Source organism: Artemia sp. Qi Xiang Cuo, chromosome 10 (assembly GCF_049724085.1).
Source record: "Artemia sp. Qi Xiang Cuo chromosome 10, ASM4972408v1, whole genome shotgun sequence".
Lineage (NCBI taxonomy): Eukaryota > Metazoa > Arthropoda > Branchiopoda > Anostraca > Artemiidae > Artemia > Artemia sp. Qi Xiang Cuo.
Window position 1 is genome coordinate 27,948,169 of NC_142803.1, and position 20,058 is coordinate 27,968,226.

Here is a 20,058-nt window from a genome sequence, read left to right on the forward strand (position 1 = left end):
AAAATTTAAAATGAGTAAGGTTGACAACCCTACTTATCGCTGAAGCTCCATAATAACACTGAGCGACGGATCGACCCCAATTTAGTCTCCATGTGGAGACTAATGCTTTTCCATGTGGTCTCAAAGTAGTTTTTTTTTTTTTTTTTTTTTCACACTGAGCCAGCGGTTTTTGTCAAAGCGTATGACAAAACTTAGCTGCCTCTTTTTCGATGCATCTTTGAACTCATCAACACAAAATGTCAAAAAAAAGAGGCCAATTTAACCAGTGACGGACTTTCTCATTGAAAAAGCAACACTTTCAATGCTCTGACCTTGCAATTTCGGGGAACTAGTGCTAGGGGATATAGGTTTCATTCTGTCTCTATGCTGAGGATTCATTACCCACATCAACTCAAGTCGCACAAGGAAACTACCCTTTTGATTTGAGCTAGGACTCCCGTCATTATCGAATATGTTTTCTATTTTCTGCTATATCTGCCTTTTCTGACTCGAGCATTTGCTAGCGACCAAAATAACGGACCCATATGTCCGATTGTGTCATGCTACCATGCTGTCTTTATCGTGGATACCAGCCACATGTTTTGCAAACACATTTTTTGCGTATTTCTATTTCCTTATTTCATTATGCATAAAAGAAATTTTAACTACAGTTTCTCCAGGCCGGATCCTGTCCCCAACAAATCCGCGGCAACTGAAACAATATACCTTGTGTGCTCACAGCGAATATTTAATCCAGGGAAATCCTAAGAAATGGCCAGCGTTAAATCAAGACAAAGGTTAGGGGCACTGGCTTAGATTCGGCAGGGTAGGACCCTCAACAAAGGAACTTGAGAGGTCTAAACAAATACAGGTGGTAGAAAAAACTAATTGAGCCTCCAGTGCAGCAACTGAAGTAGAAGCTGAACTTATGATGGCTGTTGGTTTAGCAGAGTCTGCCTAAATAGTTATTCCAGCTTCTTTGAAAGTAGATGTTGTGTTTTCGGGTACTGGATACAAGCCCACTTCATGTGTTGCGGTTTCGACGCCAGAATTTATAGAGTTGTCCGGGCGAAAGTTAATTTTTCATTATGCTCATTTTGAGGCAGCCCAATTGCTAGTTAATTTCGTAAACAAATACACTCAGGTACAAGACAGGTGACTCATTTCACAAATTTAAGACAGGTTAGTTCGTATGGGGCCCACAAATTATCCCCCTCCTACTTCCTCCTCCGCTTCACCTTTTCAAAAGTTTCTGGTCATTTGATGAACAAAATCAATAATAAACCCAGCAGAAGTTGACATCCAGTAAAAATAAGGTAAACTTTACAGATTCCTCCCAAAAAATAAAGTGAAATGAAAGAAGAAAGAAATATGGGCTCACAGCCTAGTTTGAATTGTCGATTTCTCTCAAATAAACTACTTTAGGTCTAAAACTTTGGTCACATGCTTTTGCTACTGCAATAATTCAACAGCATTTATTTACTATCTTTCAAATTTCCTTCGGGTTAAAGGTTACCACTCAATTAGGATTTTAACTAATAAACCTCGCCCAAAGTGCCAAAAAATTCTAAAACAATGCTGTTCTTGGAGAAAAAAAAACTGTTATGCCTTTGACGCACACGTACCCGTTTTTCTGGAACGATAGTTTTTATTGGTTACATATTACTCTTCTACATTTTCGCCTCCTTCTTCTTTTTTTCTTAATCACGATCTAAGAAATCAACCCCAACAAAGCAGTGGCGAATCTCCAGCATTTTTATTTGGGGAGGGGGGGGGCAAGAGGGTTCCATATTCGGATAGTCAAGAGACATGGGATATACAATAATGTTTTTCTCAACATTATTAAGGGGCAATTACCCCCCCTCCCCGATGACACCCCTGCTAAGGAGCGTCAGTGCCCCATTTCCTTTGAGATGAGGTGACAAAAATGTCTCTGATATCGAGATTAGGTCAACGATAAATGAAAAGGACTGGAGTTATGAAAATCTCTATCTTAAAGAAAGCAAAAAACAGTATTTCCTTTCGAGAAGCATTAACTTTCTTCAACGACTAGACATACTTTTTGTCTTCTACATGATTAATTTTGAATATTAGGAAGTAGTGTGCAGTTCCAATACAGCCCTATCCACTACTCCTTTTTTCCTTAGTGGCTTAAGATCACGAAGAAGTTATAACGGCGATTCCCCGAATGTCTACTTCTACATAACAAAAATCATAGATGGCGATATTGTTAACTACAGTTATATATGGTGACATGTTTTCTTTTCCAATAACCCACTTTTTTTTAGATTCTAAGCAGTTTTTCCATTTATTTTGAAAAATTTATGTCTGATATATGAATAGAACGTGAGACTCATTATTTCTTATGGTAAAAGAACGACACGCTATTCGACTGAGCCAAATAGTCATTGATGATATTATCTTCGTAGAAATACATTATAGGGCAATCAATGTATTTTTTCTGGGACGCTGGCCAACTGGTGTCAAGCGTCACGTACCAAGTTACTTGCGCAATCGATTTCTCAATTGGATATATGGTAAAGGCTATCGGTGATTTGTTTCCGGGCACCTTTTTTGGCATCATTCCGAGAATTTGGATATCACAATGATTGGAGATAATTCCTGGACAAACATATTCTTTTGATGGTTAATGAAACTTGTTTCGATCTCCAAAAATTGTAATGACTACAACCGGCCAGGTATTATTTATGTATTGTAATGGTCCTGAGCACATCAGTTTTCCATTACCGGGCTTAAGTATGAGCTTGGGTCCCCATATTCCCAACAAGGGACCCATCCATGGCCCCAATACCCCCAGCCTAACTTTTTGACAAACCAATTTTTTTTAAATGGATTTTTTTTAACTGAAATTAGAAAAATTTCACGTCTTAAAATCACATTAAATATATTTATAACGAAAACAAGTCACTTGCGATATTTAAAAAAATATAAAATAGGATGATATAAATATGTCAGTCGTGATTTCTTCTATTGGAAAAAATAATGTTTGAAGTGAAGTTTTTATTTTATTAAGTTTTTTTTACTGAGCTTTGAAATTGAAATTTTTACCTTTTTTTCAGGTCTTAAAATCACATTAAATATACATATAAGAAAAAAAATCACCTGTGATATTTTAAAAGTACAAAATGAAGTAGATGTTATTTGAACATAGAAATTTGAACTTAAATTGTTTTTCTTTAAAGGTTAAAAAAGACACCATATACTTGTAACAAACAATTCGCCTCTAGGTTGATGCAAATCCATTGAAAAGACCGAGGACTTAATTTTTTTTCAACAGCTATTACAATGTTCGGTGTAATTGACTCAGAATAAATCGGACTGAAACATTCCTCGTATGGTGTCATTTTTGAAACAGCATTCTTATTGCTAGACGAACAATGTAGTGAAAATTATAATTATAAATGGAAGCTGAAATACTATATTTTTCAATATAATAAAAAATGATGGTATGCTACATTAAACTTTATAAATCAAAATGGCTTTTACGATAAAATCATAAGACCAAGCAATGAAAATGGTCACAAAATAAGAAAAAAAGACAAGATGAAATTTGAGAAATATGCAATTTTTTGGTGTGCAAGCTCTTATGTTAAGAAAAACGTCCCAACAGATAAACTCTGAATTGCGGAATGTGATAACACATTCCATTATTTAACTTGGAAGACTTCAGAGGAATTTTGAGAAATGTGCAGTTTTTCAGTGTGCAAGCTCTTTATGTTAAGAGAAACGTCCCAACGAATAACCCTTTAATTGTGGAATGTGATAAACGCACTCCATTATTTAACTTTCAAGACTTCAGATGTGAGGAATACCCCCATTCAATTCATCACCCAGAAGATGAAGTTCGATTTTTCGCGCAATGGGTATCAGAGAAGATACCTGATAAAGAAAAATGCGTCAGATACCCAAAGAAACCAATTTCATGAGATCATCGTTTTTGGACGAGTTATAAATTTCGTTTGTCATACTCTGTGACTAAGTACCAAAATTTTAATCAACGAACTTTGGAGTACAATAATCTCAGCTAGTTGGTCAATCCTGAATGTAGACACAAAGGCATGGAGAGAGGGAGACAAAACACACACAACCAGAGAGTCAGACACACAAACCCACAAAAACAGACACAAAGACAGACAAACACACAGTCATGCACACAGGCACGGGGAGAGAGAGAGACAAAAAACACAAACGAGCACACAGAGTCAGACACATAAACACACAAAGACAGACACGGAGACAGGCAAACACACAATCAGACACACGGGCATGGAGAGAGAGAGACAAAAAAACACAGACACACAGCGTAAGACACACAAACATATAATGACAAACACAGAGACATGCAAACATACTGTCAGACACACAGGCACGGAAAAAGAGACCAAAAAACACATCCAAACACACAGAGTATGACACACAAACATACAAAGATAGACACAGAGACAGGAAAAAGCACAGTCAGACACACAAGCATGGAGAGAGAAAAAAAATATAAAAACACACACAAAGACAGACACAGAGACAGGCAAACAAACATTCAGAAACAAACGCACGGAGAAAGAGAAAAAAACACATACACACAGTCAGATACACAAAAACACACAGACAGACACAGAGGCAGCCAAACACACAGTCAGACACACAGGCACTGAGAGAGAGAGAGAGAGAGAGAGAGAGAGAGAACATATGAAAGCACACAGTGACACACACAAACACACAAAGACAGAAACAGAGATAGGTAAACACACAGTCAGACACAGAGGCACGGAGAGAGAGAGACAAAAGGCACACACAAACACACAGAGTCAGACACACAAAACACACAGATACAGATACAGAGACAGGCACACCCCTAGTCAGACACACATTCATTGAGAGAAAGAGAGAGAGAGAGAGAGAGAGAAACACACACATACACACAATCAGACACTCAAACACACATAGACTTACCCAGGGTCAAGCAGACACACAGTCAGACACAAAGGCACGGAGAGAGAATGAAAGACAAAAAGAACTCACAAACACACACTCAGACAGACAAACTGTTAGACAGACACAGAGACAGGTAAATACACAGTCAGACACAAAGGCACGGAGAGAGAGAGACAAAAAACACAAGAAAAGACACTAAGTCATACACACAAACACACAAAGACAGATACAGAGACAGGTAAACACACAGTCATACACACAGGTATGGACAGAGGGAGACAAAAACACACATATACGGAGTCAGGCAAACAAACTCACAAAGACAGACAAACAAATAATCAGACACACAGGCAAGAAGAGAGAGAGAGAGAGAGGGCGGGAGGGAGATAGAGAGAAAGAGAGAGCGAGAGAGAGAGAAAGAGAGAAACACAACCGCGCACAGAATCAGACACACAAACACACAAAGACACACAGAGAGACAGGTAAACGCACAGTTAGACACAAAGGCAAGGAGAGAGAGAGAGACAAAATCATAAACGAACACATAGAGTCAGACACACAAACACAACAAAACAGACAAAGAAACAAGCAAACACAGAGTCAGACACACAGGCATGGAGAGAGAAAGATACAAAAACACAATGCACGGAGAAAGAGAGAGAGAGAGAGAGAAAGAAAGAGAGAGAGAAAGACAAAAAACACACACAAAACACAGAGTCAGACACACAAACACCCAAAGACAGACAAAGAAACAGGCAAACATACAGTCAGACACACAGGCATGGAGACACATAAACACACACACAGATTCAGAGACACAAACACACTCAAAGACAGACACAAAGACAGGCAGACAACAGGCGCGAAGAGAGAAAAAGACAAAAATTCACATAAACAGAGTCAGCATTCTAAACATTGGAGTTGATAGCGTAACCTAAAAAAAAAAATACTGGAAACATAACAAAGTAATGCAATTATAATTTTTTTTAATTGAGATAATGACATATACAATGTTACATGTCATTAATATCATCACATTGAAATTTTAATGTTTTGAATTCGTTCCATAAAATGGTCATCATGTTTTCTCTTGACATGGCACTTATTCCATTTCGGTATCATACACGGCTTTTAACATGGTTTCATTTGCAGGTTTAATATGAGTTTTGTCATTGATATTATTGTATTCATTGACTGTATCTCTTAATAAACTGTCGATGGTAATGATTCTGATTCTGTGTGTGTTTTTGTCTCTCTCACTCTCCCTCTCTCTCTCTCTCTCTCTCTCTCTCTCTCTCTCTCTCTCTCTCTCTCTCTCTCTCTCTCTCTCTCTCTCTCTCTCTCTCTCTCTCTCTCTCTCTCTCTCTCTCTCTCTCTCTCTCTCTCTCTCTCTCTCTCTCTCTCTCTCTCTCTCTCTCTCTCTCTCTCTCTCTCTCTCTCTCTCTCTCTCTCTCTCTCTCTCTCTCTCTCTCTCTCTCTCTCTCTCTCTCTCTCTCTCTCTCTCTCTCTCTCTCTCTCTCTCTCTCTCTCTCTCTCTATACATGTGTCTCAGTGTGTTTTCCTGTCTCTGTGTGTTCGTGTGTCTGACTCTGTTTGTTCGTTTGTGTTTTGTCTCTTTCTCTCTCTATCCGTGACTGTGTGTCTGTGTATTTGTCTGTCTCTGTATATCTTTGTATGTTCGTGTGTCTAGCTCTGTGTTTCTCTCTCTCTCTCTCTCTCTCTCTCTGTATTTTTGTGTCTCTCTCCCTCTCTCTTTCTCTCTCTCTTTATCTCTCTCTCTCTCTCTCTCTCTCTCTCTGTCTCTCTCTCTCTCTCTCTCTCTCTCTCTCTCTCTCTCTCTCTTTCTCTCTCTCTCCGTGCCTGAGTGTCTGATTATGTGTTTGCCTGTCTCTTTGTCTATGTTTGTGTGTGCGACTCTGTGTCTTCGTTTGTGTTTTTTTTGTCCCTCAGACTCGCCGTGCCTTTGCGTCTGACTGTGTGTTTGTTTGTCTTTGTGTCTGTCTTTGTGAGTTTGTATGTTTGACTCTGTGTGCACGTGTGTGTTTTTGTCTCCCTCTTTCTAGCCTGTGTGTCTACATTCGGAATTTACCAACAAGCTGATATTGTATGAGCAATGCACGAACAATGTAGTGAAGTTTACAGTTATAAATGGAAGCTTAAATACAATATATTTAAATATAATAAAAAACTATGGTGTGCTACATTAAACTTTATAAATCGAAATGACTTTTACAACAAAATAATAAGACCAAGCTATAAAATGGTCACAAAATAACAAAAAAAAATACAAGAGAAAGTTCGAGAAATATGCAGTTTTTGTGGTGTGCAAGCTCTTTATGGTTAAGGAAAACTTCCCAACGGATAAACTCTTAATTGTGGAATGTGATAAACATATTCCATTATTTAACTTGCAAGACTTCAGATGTGAGAAATATCCCCTTTCAATTCATCGACCCGAAGATGAAGTTCGATGTTTCGCGCAATGGGTACCTGAGAAGATACTAGATAAAGAAAAATGTATCAGATACTCGAAAAAACCCATTTCTTGAGACCATCGATTTTGGACGAGTTATAGATTACTCGTGTTATACTGCTGACTGAGTACCAGAAATTTAATAAACGCACTTTTGACTACAGCACAATATCAGCTAGTTGATAAATTCCGAATGTAGATACATAGGCATAGAGAGAGGGAGACAAAAACACACACAGGCACACTGAGTCAGACATACAAACACACAAAGACAAACACAGAGACAGGCAAACACATAATCAGACAAAGGCACGGAGAGAGAGAGAGAGAGAGAGGGGGGGAGAAACACACTGACACACAAACGCACAAAGACATTCACAGAGACATAGAGACATTCAAACACACTGTCCGACACACAGGCACGAAGAGAGAGACAAAAAACACACACACAAACACACAGAGTAAGACACACAAACACACAAAGACAGACACAGAGACAGGCAATCAAACAGTCAGACACACAGGCATGGAGAGACATAAACACACACACACAGATTCAGGCACACAAACACACACATAAGACAAGCACAGAGACAGGCAAACACACACCTTCAGACACACAGGTACGGAGAGATTTGAACAAGCATTCTAAACGTTGGAGATAATAGCTTACCTTAAAAAAATACTGGAAACTTAACAAAGTAATGCAATTAGATATTTTTTTTTTATTGAGATAATGACATATACAAAGTTACATGTCATTAATATCATCATATTAAAAATTTTAATGTTTTGAATTCGTTCCATAAAATGGTCATCATGTTTTCTCTTGAAATGGCACTTATTCCATTTCGGTATCATAACCAGATTTTCGGCATCATGTTAAAATACCGAATACTTTTTCGGTATCGTGTGTGCATGACTTTGTTTTTGCTCGATTCTGTGTCCGTCCATGTGTGTTTGTGTGTCTAATTATGTTATTGTGTGTGTTTTTGTCTCTCTCTTCGTGCGATCTTACTTTTTGACCCTCTGTTCGGTTGTTTTTTACTATCGGTTGAATTCCAGCAATCTCAATACCATATAATTATACCGTTATTTTTACAAGCAAAAGAGTTCATATTTATTGCCTTTCGAAAGCCAAAATCTCTCAAAAGCCAAATTAATCAGTTGTCCAGTCTATTAATATTCTCATACATGAAGGAGCGTCGTTTTTTTGTGGTTGAGGAAGAAGACAACATATTTAGAAGTATAGATTTTAGAAGACTGTCGGACATTAACAGAATTCTAGATATACAGTAAGAATATTTTACAAAACGTTGCAAAAAATTTTAACTTCTCATAATAAAGTACATTTTCGTTAGTTTTACATCTTGGGCGCAAATAAAAGAGGCAATGCTATAGCGTTGCCTATAGTATAGGCCATACGGCTCCAATGTTCTATTATTTATCAATTAAAAAAAAAAAACTTTCCGAAAAATAAGTTTTTAAAGAAAAGTAAAGGCCATTTTAAACTTAAGACTAGCAGATACAAATACCAGTTACAATTCAAAGTCAAAACAACCAGAAATTACTATTAAAGAATAAATGAAACCCAAAACAAACAGAAATTAAATAAACAATCATAGCAAAAACATACAACAAGTAATAATATAAATGAATAAATAGATCTTAAAGCGAGTAATGCTTAGATTGAATATGAAAATCAAGCTTAAAACGAAAAAAAAATATCTTCCTATTGAATTATAAATGAAGCTTAAAACGAACAGAAATTAAATAAACAATCAAAGCAAACAAACATACAATAGATATTGTATGTTTGATTTTCATATTAAATCTAAGCATTACTCGCTTTAAGATCTATTTATTCATTTATATTATTACTTGTTGTATGTTTTTTACTATGACTGTTTATTTAATTTCTAATTGTTTTGGGTTTCATTTATTCTTTAATAGTTATTTCTGGTTGTTTTGACTTTGAATTGTAACAGGAATTTGTATCTGCTGAGCTTAAGTTTAAAATAGCCTTTACTTTTCTTTGAAAAACTTATTTTTCGGAAAGTTTTTTAAATTAATTTTTGTTCGTTTTTGATTGCAAAAAGTTTTTAAGTTTTTAGAAATTCCTTATTTCAAAATCAAACTTTAAAAAAGATATCAAATGTTCATCAAAGTATCAAAACTGGTATCAAAGTAAAAATATCAAAGTGAAAAAATGGGTTTGTGTCAACCTTGGAGTTTTTATTATCTGATGTTTGGAATAATTTTAACAAAATGGCTATCTCAAAATTTTCATCGGATGGGTTCGGGGAAAAGGGCTTTGGTGGGGGGGGGCTAATTAACCTTCAGTCTCTTTTGACTCTTTAAAAGTGAACTAAAACTTTCTATTTTCAATAAATGAGCCCTCTGAAGTTTATATGAGCATCCCTTCTATAAGAACCATATATATCCCCAGAGTATAACTTACAACGCCTGTCCCTGGGCCCTGGGGGTTGTGTCGACTCCGGAGTTTTAATATCTGATGGTTGAACTACTTTTAACAAAATGGTCACCTCAAATTTTTATCGGACGGGTTTATCCATCCGATAAACCCAAACACGGGGAGGGCGGGAGGGACTAGTTGCCCTCCGATCTTTTTTCACTTTGAGAAAATGAACTACAGCTTTTAATTTCCATTCAAATGAACCCTCTCCGAAGTTTGTACGAGCATCCCTTTCATAAGAACCAAATACGGGCCCAGGACATAGATTACAATGCCTGCCCTCCAGGCCCTGGGGGGATGTTTCGACACCGGAGTTTTAGTTATCTGACCTTTGAACTATTTTGAAAAAATGGCTCTCCCAAAGTTCTTATAGGATAGGTTCAAGGAAAATAGGGCTAGGAGAGGGGGGCTAGTTGCCCTCCGATCTCTTTTGACTCTTAAAAAGGGAACGAGAACTTTCAATTTCCAATCATATGAGCCCTCTCCGAAGTTTATACGAGCATACCTTCCATAAGAACCATATATTCCCCCAGAACAATACTAGCACCGCCTGCCCCGGGCCCGGGGGGGGGGGGTCGACACAGGAATTTTTCTTATCTGACGCTTGAACTATTTTTAACGAAATGGTCATACGTAAAGAAGTGTTTGTTATATAATCTTTGAACTATTTTTAACAAAATGGCTACCTAAAATTTTTTATCAGATGTATTTGGGGAAAAAAAGGTCTTGGGGGGACTAGTTGCCCTCCGATCACTTTTAGCTCTTGAAAGGTGCACTAGAACTCTCGATTTCCAATCGAATGTGCCCGCTCTGAAGTTTATGCGACGACCCCTTCCATATGAAGTGCCCCTGGGAAAAAAATAAATGGAGTGTGGGGAGGGAGGGGGAACCTAGCTGCCCTCCAATCACTTTTGACTCTTAAAAAGTGAATTATAACTTTCAATTTCCAATCAAATGAGCTCTATGAAGTTTATACGAGCATGCCTTCCATGACAACCACATATGCCCCAAGCGGCATAACTTACAACGCCTACCCCCGGGCCCGGGGGGGGGGGCTGTGTCGACACCGGAGTTTTTTGTTATCTGAACTTTTAACTATTTTTAACAAAATGTCTATCTCAAAAATTGTACTTTATGCATTTACGGCGTGAAGGGGGGACTAGTTGCCCTCCGATCTCTGTTGACTGTCAAAAAGTGTACAAAAACTTCCAATTTCCAATCAAGTGATCCCTCTCCGAAGTTTACACGAGCATCCCTTCCATAAGAACTATATATGCCCCTAGAGCATTACTGATAACAACTGCCGCCGGACCCTGGGGGTTGCGTCGACACAGGATTTTTTCTTATCTGACCTTTGAACTATTTTTAATGAAATGGCTATCATAAAAAAATTATCGGATGGGCTTGGGGAAAAAAGGGTGTGTGTGGAGGGCTAGTTGCCCTCGGATATCTTTTGACTCATAAATTGAACTAAAACTTTCAATTTCCAATCAAATGAGCCCTCTCTGAAGTTTATACGAGCATCCCTTTCATAATAACCAAATACACCCCGAGGACAACACTTGCAACGCCTATCCCCCGGGCCCTGGGGGAGTTTTGTTATCTAATTTTTGAACAATTTCCAAAAAACTGGCTATCTCCAAATTTGTAGCAGATGGGTTTGGGGAAAAAAGGGCGTGGGGGGGGGGGGCTAGTTGACCTTAACTCTCTTGACTCTTAAAAAGTGAACTAGAACTTTCAATTTCCAATCCAATGAGCCCTCTATCAAGTTTATATGAGCATTCCTTTCATAAGAACCATACATGCCCTTAAGGCATGACTTAGAACGCCTTCCCCTGAGCCCTGAGGGGTTGTATTGGCACCGGAGTTATTCTTATCCGACTTTTGAATTATTTTTAACAAAATGCCTATCTAAAAATTTGCATCAGATGGGTTTGGAAAAAGAAGGCGTGGGGGGGAGCCCTCTCTGAAGTTTATACGAGCATCCCTTTCATAAGAACCATATACGTCCCCAGGATAACACTTAAAACGCCTATCCCCCGGGCCCTGGGGGTAGTTTTTGTTATCTAATTTTTCAACAATTTCCAAAAAACTGGCTATCTCAAAATTTGTAGCGGCTGGGTTTGGGCAAAAAGGGCGTGGGGGTGCTAGCTGCCCTCTGATCTCTTTTGACTATTAAAAAGTGAGCTCGGACTTTCAATATCCAATCAAATAAGCCCTCTCTGAAGTTTATACGAGCATACCTTTCTTACGAACCATATATGCCCCGGGGCATAACTTACAACGCATGCCCCCTGACACTGGGGGGTTGTGACGACACCTGAGTTTTGTTATCTGAATTTTGAGAAACTTTAAACTTTATTGCTATCTCAAAATTTTTATTGGATGCATTTGGGGAAAAAGGGACGTGGGGGGATAGTTACCCTCCAATCTCTTTTGACCCTAAAAAACTGAACTAGATCTCTCAACTTTCAATCAAGTTAGCCCTCTCTGAAGTATTCACAACTATATCTTGCATAGGAACCATAAATTTCCCCAGGGCATAACCTAGAACACCTGCCCTCGGGCCCTGGGGGTCTCTGTCGACCCCGGAGTTTTCGTTATATGGTCTTTGAACTATTCTTAAAAAAGGCTATCTCAAGGTTCTTATCGGATGGGTTTGAGGAAAAAAGGGCGTGGCAGGGGGGGGCTAGGTGCCCTCCAATCTCTTTTGGCTCTTAAAAAGTTAACTAAAACTTTCAATTTCCAATCAAATGAGCCCTCTTTGTAGTTTATACGAGCATCCCTTCCATACGAACCATATATGCCCCAAGGGCATGACGTACAACCTCTGTCCCCAGGTCCTGGAGGGTTGTGTCGACACCGGAGTTTTTTTTATGTGATCTTTGAACTATTTTTAATAAAATAGCTATCTTAGAATTTGTATTGGATGCATTTGGGAAAAAAGGGTTTTGGGTGGGGGAGCTGGTTACCCTCCAATATCTTTTGATGCTTAAAAGATGAACTAGAAATTTTTATTTCCAATCAAATGAGCCCTCTCTGAAGTTTATACGAGCATTCCTTCCATAAGAACCATATATGCCCCTAGGGAATAGCTAATAACCGTTGCCCCTAAGACTGTTGGAGGAGTGTCCTGCTCAAACATATAATTTCCAGAACTTTCAACTACGTTGAACAAAATGGCTATATACAAATTTTGATTGGGTGTGTTTGGAGAAATGGTGGGCGTGGAAGGGGTGTTAGTTACCTTTCAACCACTTTTGACTATTAAAAAGGGAACTGGCCATTTAAATTTCCAATCGAATGAACCGTTTCTGAAGTTTCTACGACAACGCTTTCTATAAAAACCTTATATAACCCCAGGGCACAACTTACAACCCTTGGGGTGGGGGGGGGTGGGGTTGTTATCCTCAAAGATCTAATTTACTGAATTTTTAACTACGTTGAACAAAATGGTTATCTCAAAATTTTGATTGAATGTGTTCGGGGGAAAAGTGAGGATGAGAGGGGGGTTAGTTTCCCTCCAATCATTTTCGACTATTAAAAAGGGCACTAGCCCTTTGAATTTCCAATTGAATGAGTCCTTTTTGAAGTTTCTACGACAAAGCTTCTATAAAAACCTTATATGCCCCCAGAGCATAACTTATAACCCTTGCCCTGAGGGCTGTGGGGAAGTGTCCTCCTCAAAAACATAATTTTCATCTGGAAATCAACTACGCTGAACAAAATGGCTATTTCAAAATTTGGCTTGGATGTGTTTAGGGGAACTGGTGGGCGTGGAAGGGGTGTTAGTTGCTTTTCAATCACTTTTGACCCTTAGAAAGGGCACTAGAATTCTCGATTTCCAATCGAATGAACCCCCTTTGAACTTTCTACGACGACCCCTTCCGTATGAAGTGCCTCTGGGAAAAAATAAATAATAAATAATCATAGGCGGCGCAATCGCGCTGCCTAAGTAAAGAATGATGTTGACACAATGAATTTTTTTTTTTTCATACCAGGGCACTTCGTATCCAAGGAGTTGTCGTAGAAACTTGGAAAAAGGCTCATTCGATTTGAAATTGGAACGGCTAGTGCCCTTTTTAGTAGTCCAAAGTGATTGGAAGACAACTAACACCCCTTCCACGCCCACCATTTCCCCAAACACATCCAAACAAAATTTTGAGAAAGCCATTTTGTTCAGCGTAGTTGATTTCTAGATATAAATTATATTTTTGAGAAGAACACTCCCCCCAGCCCTCAGCGCAAGGGTTTTAAGTTATGCCCTGGAGGCATATAAGAACGATGTTGGCACAACGTGTTATTTATTTATTTCTTAACCTTTAGACCAGGGCACTTTGTATAAAAGAAGTTGTCGTAGAAACTTCGAAAAGGGCTCATTCAATTAGATATTGGAGTGGCTTGTGCCCTTTTTAATAGTCGAAAGTGATCGGAAGGCAACTAACACCCCTTCCACGCCCAGCATTCCCCGAAACACATCCAATCAAAATTTTGAGATAGCCATTTTCTTCAGCGTAGTTGATTTCCAGATAGAAATTATGTCTTTGAGGACACTCTCCCACAGCTCTCAGGGCAAGAGCTGTAAGTTATGCCCTGGGGGAATATAAAGTTCTTATAGACAGTGTTGTCGTAGAAACTTCAAAAAATGCTCATTCGATTGGAAATTCAAAGGGCTAGTGCCCTTTAAATAGTCGAAAGTGATTAGAGGGCAAGTAACCCCCCTCTCACACTCACCTTTTTCCCCAACACGTCCAATCAAAATTTTGAGATAGACAATTTGTTCAACGTAGTTGAAAGTTCTAGAAATTAGGTCTTTAACGATGACAACCCCCCCCCACATTCCTTAGGGCAAGGGTTGTAAGTTATGCCCTGGGGGCATATAAGGTTCTTTTAGAAAGCGTTGTCGTAGAAACTTCAAAAAGAGCTCATTCGATTGGAAATTGAAATGGCTATTGCCCTTTTTAATAGTCGAAGGTGATAGGAAGGCAACTAACACCCCTTCCACGCCCACCATTTCCCCAAACACATCCAATCAAATTTTGAAATAGCCATTTTGTTCAACGTAGTTGAAATATATGGAAATTATACTTTTGAGCAGGACACTCCCCCCACAGTCTTCAGGGCAAGGGTTATAAGTTATACCCTGGGGGCATATAACATTTTCATTGAAAGCTTTGTCTTAGGAACTCGGAAAAGGGCTCATTCGATTGAATATTCAAAGGGCTAGTGTCATTTTTAATAGTCAAAAGTGATTGGAGGGCAACTAACTCCCCTCTCACAACCACCATTTATCCAAACACATCCAATAAAAATTTTGAGATAGCCATTTTGTTCAATGTAGTTGTAAGTTCTGGAAATTAGATTTTTGAGGATGACGACCCCTCCCCCTGAGAGTCCTCAGGGCAAGGGTTACAAGTTATTCCCTGGGGGCATATAAGGTTTTTATTGAAAGCTTTGTCATTGAAACTTGAAAAAGGGCTGATTTGGTTGGAAATTGAAAGGGATAGTGCCCTTTTTAATAGTTAAAAGTTATTGCAGGGCAACTAGCCCCCCTCTCACACTCACAACTTCCCCAAACACATCCAATCAAAATTTTGAGATAGCCATTTTGTTTAATGTAGTTGAGAGGTCTGGAAATTATATCTTTGAGAGTGACAGCCCCCTCACAGCCCTCAGGGCAAGGGTTGTAAGTTATGCCCTGGGGGCATATAAGGCGTACATAGAAAGCGTTGTCGTAGAAACTTAAAAAGGGCTCATTCGAACGGAAATCATAAGGCCTAGTGCCCTTTTTAATAGTCGAAAGTGATTAGAAGGCTTGACATTTTTATGGTAAAGATCGATCTGGGTACAATGTATTATTATTTTAATTTTTTTGTTTAGACCAGGGCACTTCGTATCGAAGGAGTTGTCGTAAGAACCTCAAAAAAGGCTCATTCGATTGAAAATAATAAGGGCTAGTGCTCTTTTTAATGGCCAAAAGGGATTTGAGGTCAACTAACCGCCCTCCCATGCTCACCCTCCCACTTGCCCATTATGTTTAGAAACTAAATGTTGCCTTAAGATTAAATCAAAATGCACTGTGTTAATGCTAATTCCCAATAAGACATCTCAGCAGTGTCCCAAGAACGACTGAGGGTATTATGTTCAAACTTTTGGGGCTACTTCTGCTCTTGAAATTTAACCAAATCAAAATAGCGTAAGTGTATCCAAGCTATCCAAGAAAGTAAACAGATTTTTTTTTGGGAATGGTATCAAGTTTTCCATTTCAGGTCAACTATACATGGTATGAAATTAAATTAAATACTGTTGTTAGTGTCCGGCTTTTTAAAAGGGGGTATGATGTTAAAATTGCTAAAAAAAAAAAAATTCTCCAGCATATAAATAGCAGTCCAAACCATAAAGTCTTACAAAAAACGAAAACATTTAAAGTATTATTTTCGTTTTCCCTGAAAAGACTATGTCAATATAAAACAAAAAGAAATTAATTAAAAAAACTTACCTACCTAGCGTGAAACTACCACAAATCAGCATCGATAAATAAATGAAACCCAAAACGAACATAGATTACAATAAATAACCGAGTCAAACTCAAAACGAGCATAAATTAACATGAGTTGGGCTCAAAACCCCAATGCCTTCCCAAGGCCAGAACATAATTTACACTTTACGGAAAAAAATACAAATGAATGTGAATTGTCAGTTTAATATACATATACTGATATTTAATAATCAAAATGTTAATATTTTTTAACTGTTTAAACTTATTAAGGTAAAAACAATCATATTTTCTCACTAAATTGCAAATTATGTTCTGTCCTTGGGAAGACAGAAGGCTTTTGAGCCCCACTTCTTTTTCCAAACCCATCTGATGAAAATTTTGAGATAGATATTTTGTTGAAAATAAAAGTAGTTCAAAGGTTGGATAAGTATAACTCCGGTGTCAATAAAACCCCCCAGGGCCCGGGAGAAGGCGTTCTAAGTTATGCCCTAAGGGCATGTATGGTTCTTATGAAAAGATGCTCGTATAAATTTTATAGAGGGCTCATTTGATTGGAAACTGAAAGTTCTAGTTCTATTTTTAAGAGTCAGGAGATTTATGGACAACTAGCCCCCGCCCCCATGCCCTTTTTTCCCCAAACCCATCCGCTACAAATTTTGAGATGGTCAGTTTTTTAAAATTTTTCAAAAATTTGATAACAAAAAACTGCTGTGTCGGAATTACTACACCGGTTCCAGGGGTTAGGCGTTGTAAGTGTTGTCCTGGGAACGTGTATGGCTCTTATGAAAGGGATGCTCGTATAAACTTCTCTCATTTTATGAGAGAAGTTTTATTGGCTCATTTTATTGTAAATTGAAAGTTTTAGTTCACTTTTTAAGAGTCAAAAGATATCCAAGGGCAACTAGCCCCCCCCCCCCACACCCCTTATTCCCCAAGCCTATCCGAAAAAATTTTAAAAATAGCCATTTAATTAAAAATAATTCAAAGGTCAGAAAAGAAAAACTCCTGTGTCGATGCAACCCCCCATGGCCCGGAGGCAGGCGTTGTAAGTAATGCTCTGGGGGTATATATTATTTTTATGGAAGGGATGCTTGTATTAACTTCGGAGAGGGTTCATTTGATTGGAAATAAATTTCTCGTTCACTTTTTAAGAGTCAAAAGAGATTGGAGGGCAAGTAGCCCCGCCCCCCCCCCTCCACGCCCTAAATGCATCAGATAAAAATTTTTAGGTAGATATTTTGTTAAAAATAGTTCAAAGTTCAGATAAAAAAACTCCGGTGTCGACACAGCCCTCCAGGGCCCGGGGATAGGCGTTGTAAGTTGTTCCCGGGGGGCATATAAGGTTGGTATGGAAGGGATGCTCGTATTAACTTCATAGAGGGCTCATTTGATTGGAAATTGAAATTTGTAAGTCACTTTTTAAGAATAAAAAGTGATCGGTGGGCAGCTAGCCTCCCCCCACACTCCATTTATTTTTTCCCAGACGCTCTTCATATAGAAGGGGTCGTCGTATAAACTTCATAGAGGGCTCATTCGATTGGAAATTGAAAGTTCTAGTTCACTTTTCAAGAGTCAAGAGATTTAAGGGCAATTAGCCCCTCCTCCATGCTCTTTTTCCCCAAACCCATCCACTACAACTTTTGAGATAGCCAGCTTTTTAAAAATTGTTCAAAAATTAGATAAAAAAAAACTCCGGTGTCAACACAACCCCCCAGGACCCAGGGGGTAGGCGTTGTAGGTGTTGTCCTGGGGGCGTGTATGGTTCTTATGAAAGGGATGCTCGTATGAATTTCAGAGGGCTCATTTGATTGGAAATTGGAAGTTTAAGTTCACTTTTTAAGAGTCAAAATATATCCGAGGGCAACTAGCCCCCCCCCCCACACACACACACCCTTTTTTTCCCAAGCCTATCTGATAAAATTTTTAAAATAGCCATTTCATTCAAAATAATTCAAAGGTCAGACAAGAAAAACTCCTTTGTCAACGCAACCCCCATGGCCCGGAGGCAGGCGTTTTAAGTAATGCTCTAGGGGCATATATCGTTTTTATGGAAGGGATGCTTGCATAAATTTCGGAGAGGGTTCATTTCATTGGAAACTAAAATTTCTCGTTCACTTTTTAAGAGTCAAATGAGACCGGAGGGCAACTAGCCCCTCCCCCCTCCACGCCCTAAATGCATCAGATAAGAATTTTGAGATAGACATTTTGTTAAAAATAGTTCAAAGTTCAGATAACAAAAACTCTGGTGTCGACACAGCCCCCCAGGGCCCGAGGGTAGGCGTTGTAAGTTATTCCCTATGGGGATGTATGGTTGTTATGGAAGAGATGCTCGTATAAAATTCATCGAGGGCTCATTTCATTGGAAATTGTAAGTTGTAATTCACTTTTTAAGAGTGTGATCGGTGGGCAGCTAGCCTCCCCCACACTCCATTTATTCTTTTCCCAGACGCACGTCATATAAAAGGGGTCGTCGTATAAACTTCAAAGGGGGCTCATTTCAAAGGGGGCAAACTTTTTTCACCTTGATATTGTTACTTTGATACAGGTTTTGATACTCTGATGAATATTTGGGTTTTTTTTTTTGATTTTGAAATAAGGAATTTTTAAAAACTTGAAACTTTTTGCAATCAAAAACGAACAAAAATTAATCTAAAAAAACTTTCCGAAAATAAGTGTTTAAAAGAAAAGTAAAGGCCATTTTAAATTTAAGCTCAGCATATACAAATACCTTTTAAAATTAAAAAAAAAAACGACCAGAAATTACTATTAAAGAATAAATGAAACCCAAAACGTACAGAAATTAAATAAACAATCATAGGAAATAACATACAACAAGTAATAATATAAATTAATCAATAGATCTTAAAGCGAGTAGTACTTAGATTGAATATGAAAATGAAGCTTAAAATGAAAAAAAATATTTTGCTATTGAAGTATAAATGAAACTTAAAACGAACAATTAAATAAACAATCAGTGCAAACAAACATACAATAGATATTAATGTAAATGAATAAATAAATCTTAAAACGAGTGAAACTTAAATTGAATATTCAAATCAAGCTTAAAACGATCAAAAATCAGTACAAGCAAGAGTTTGGGTATCGCCTCCTTCTGTCACTGTAAAAGTCTAAAACCTGCTGCGTCATTGGCGCTTTTCTGAAAACTATATGCGTCTTGAACAGTCTTGTAAAGTATACACAACATCAAATTGAATATTTGATATATAATGATATTAGCTGTTGAAAGATCTATCTGTTCAATAGTTTATTTCACTCTAATTTTATTTCCAATGCTGTAAGAACTTGAAAAGAAAGTATTTGTAATAAAAAGCGTTTTCAGTGAAGCGCCAATGACGCAGTAGGCTTTTGGTTTTCAAACTCTCTTTGTAGAGAAATTATATTCGTCTTGAACAAGTCTGGAAAGAGGTAAACTGAATATTTTATGTATAGTAATATTAGTTGTTTAAATCTAATCATTTTCGAATGTTTCTATAATTGTAATGTTTATATTCAACACTAATTACAAAAGAAAATATTTAGCTTAAGATTCGTCTTCAGTAAAGTGCCAATTACGCAGTAGGTTTTAGACTTTTATCTAAAATCTTAATACGAGATTAAGTCTCGTAATCTCGTAATCTAAATCTCGTATCTATTGTATGTTTTTTTGCAGTAGGTTTT

The 20,058-nt window shown here is 38.0% G+C and overlaps 1 protein-coding gene across 2 annotated transcripts in view; it reads right to left on the reverse strand.

Annotated features, from left to right (window-relative positions):
- sl (small wing phospholipase C gamma 1) overlaps positions 1-20,058 on the reverse strand; it is a 159,130-nt gene that overhangs the window by 71,531 nt on the left and 67,541 nt on the right. The gene's annotated exons all lie outside the window — the stretch shown is intronic.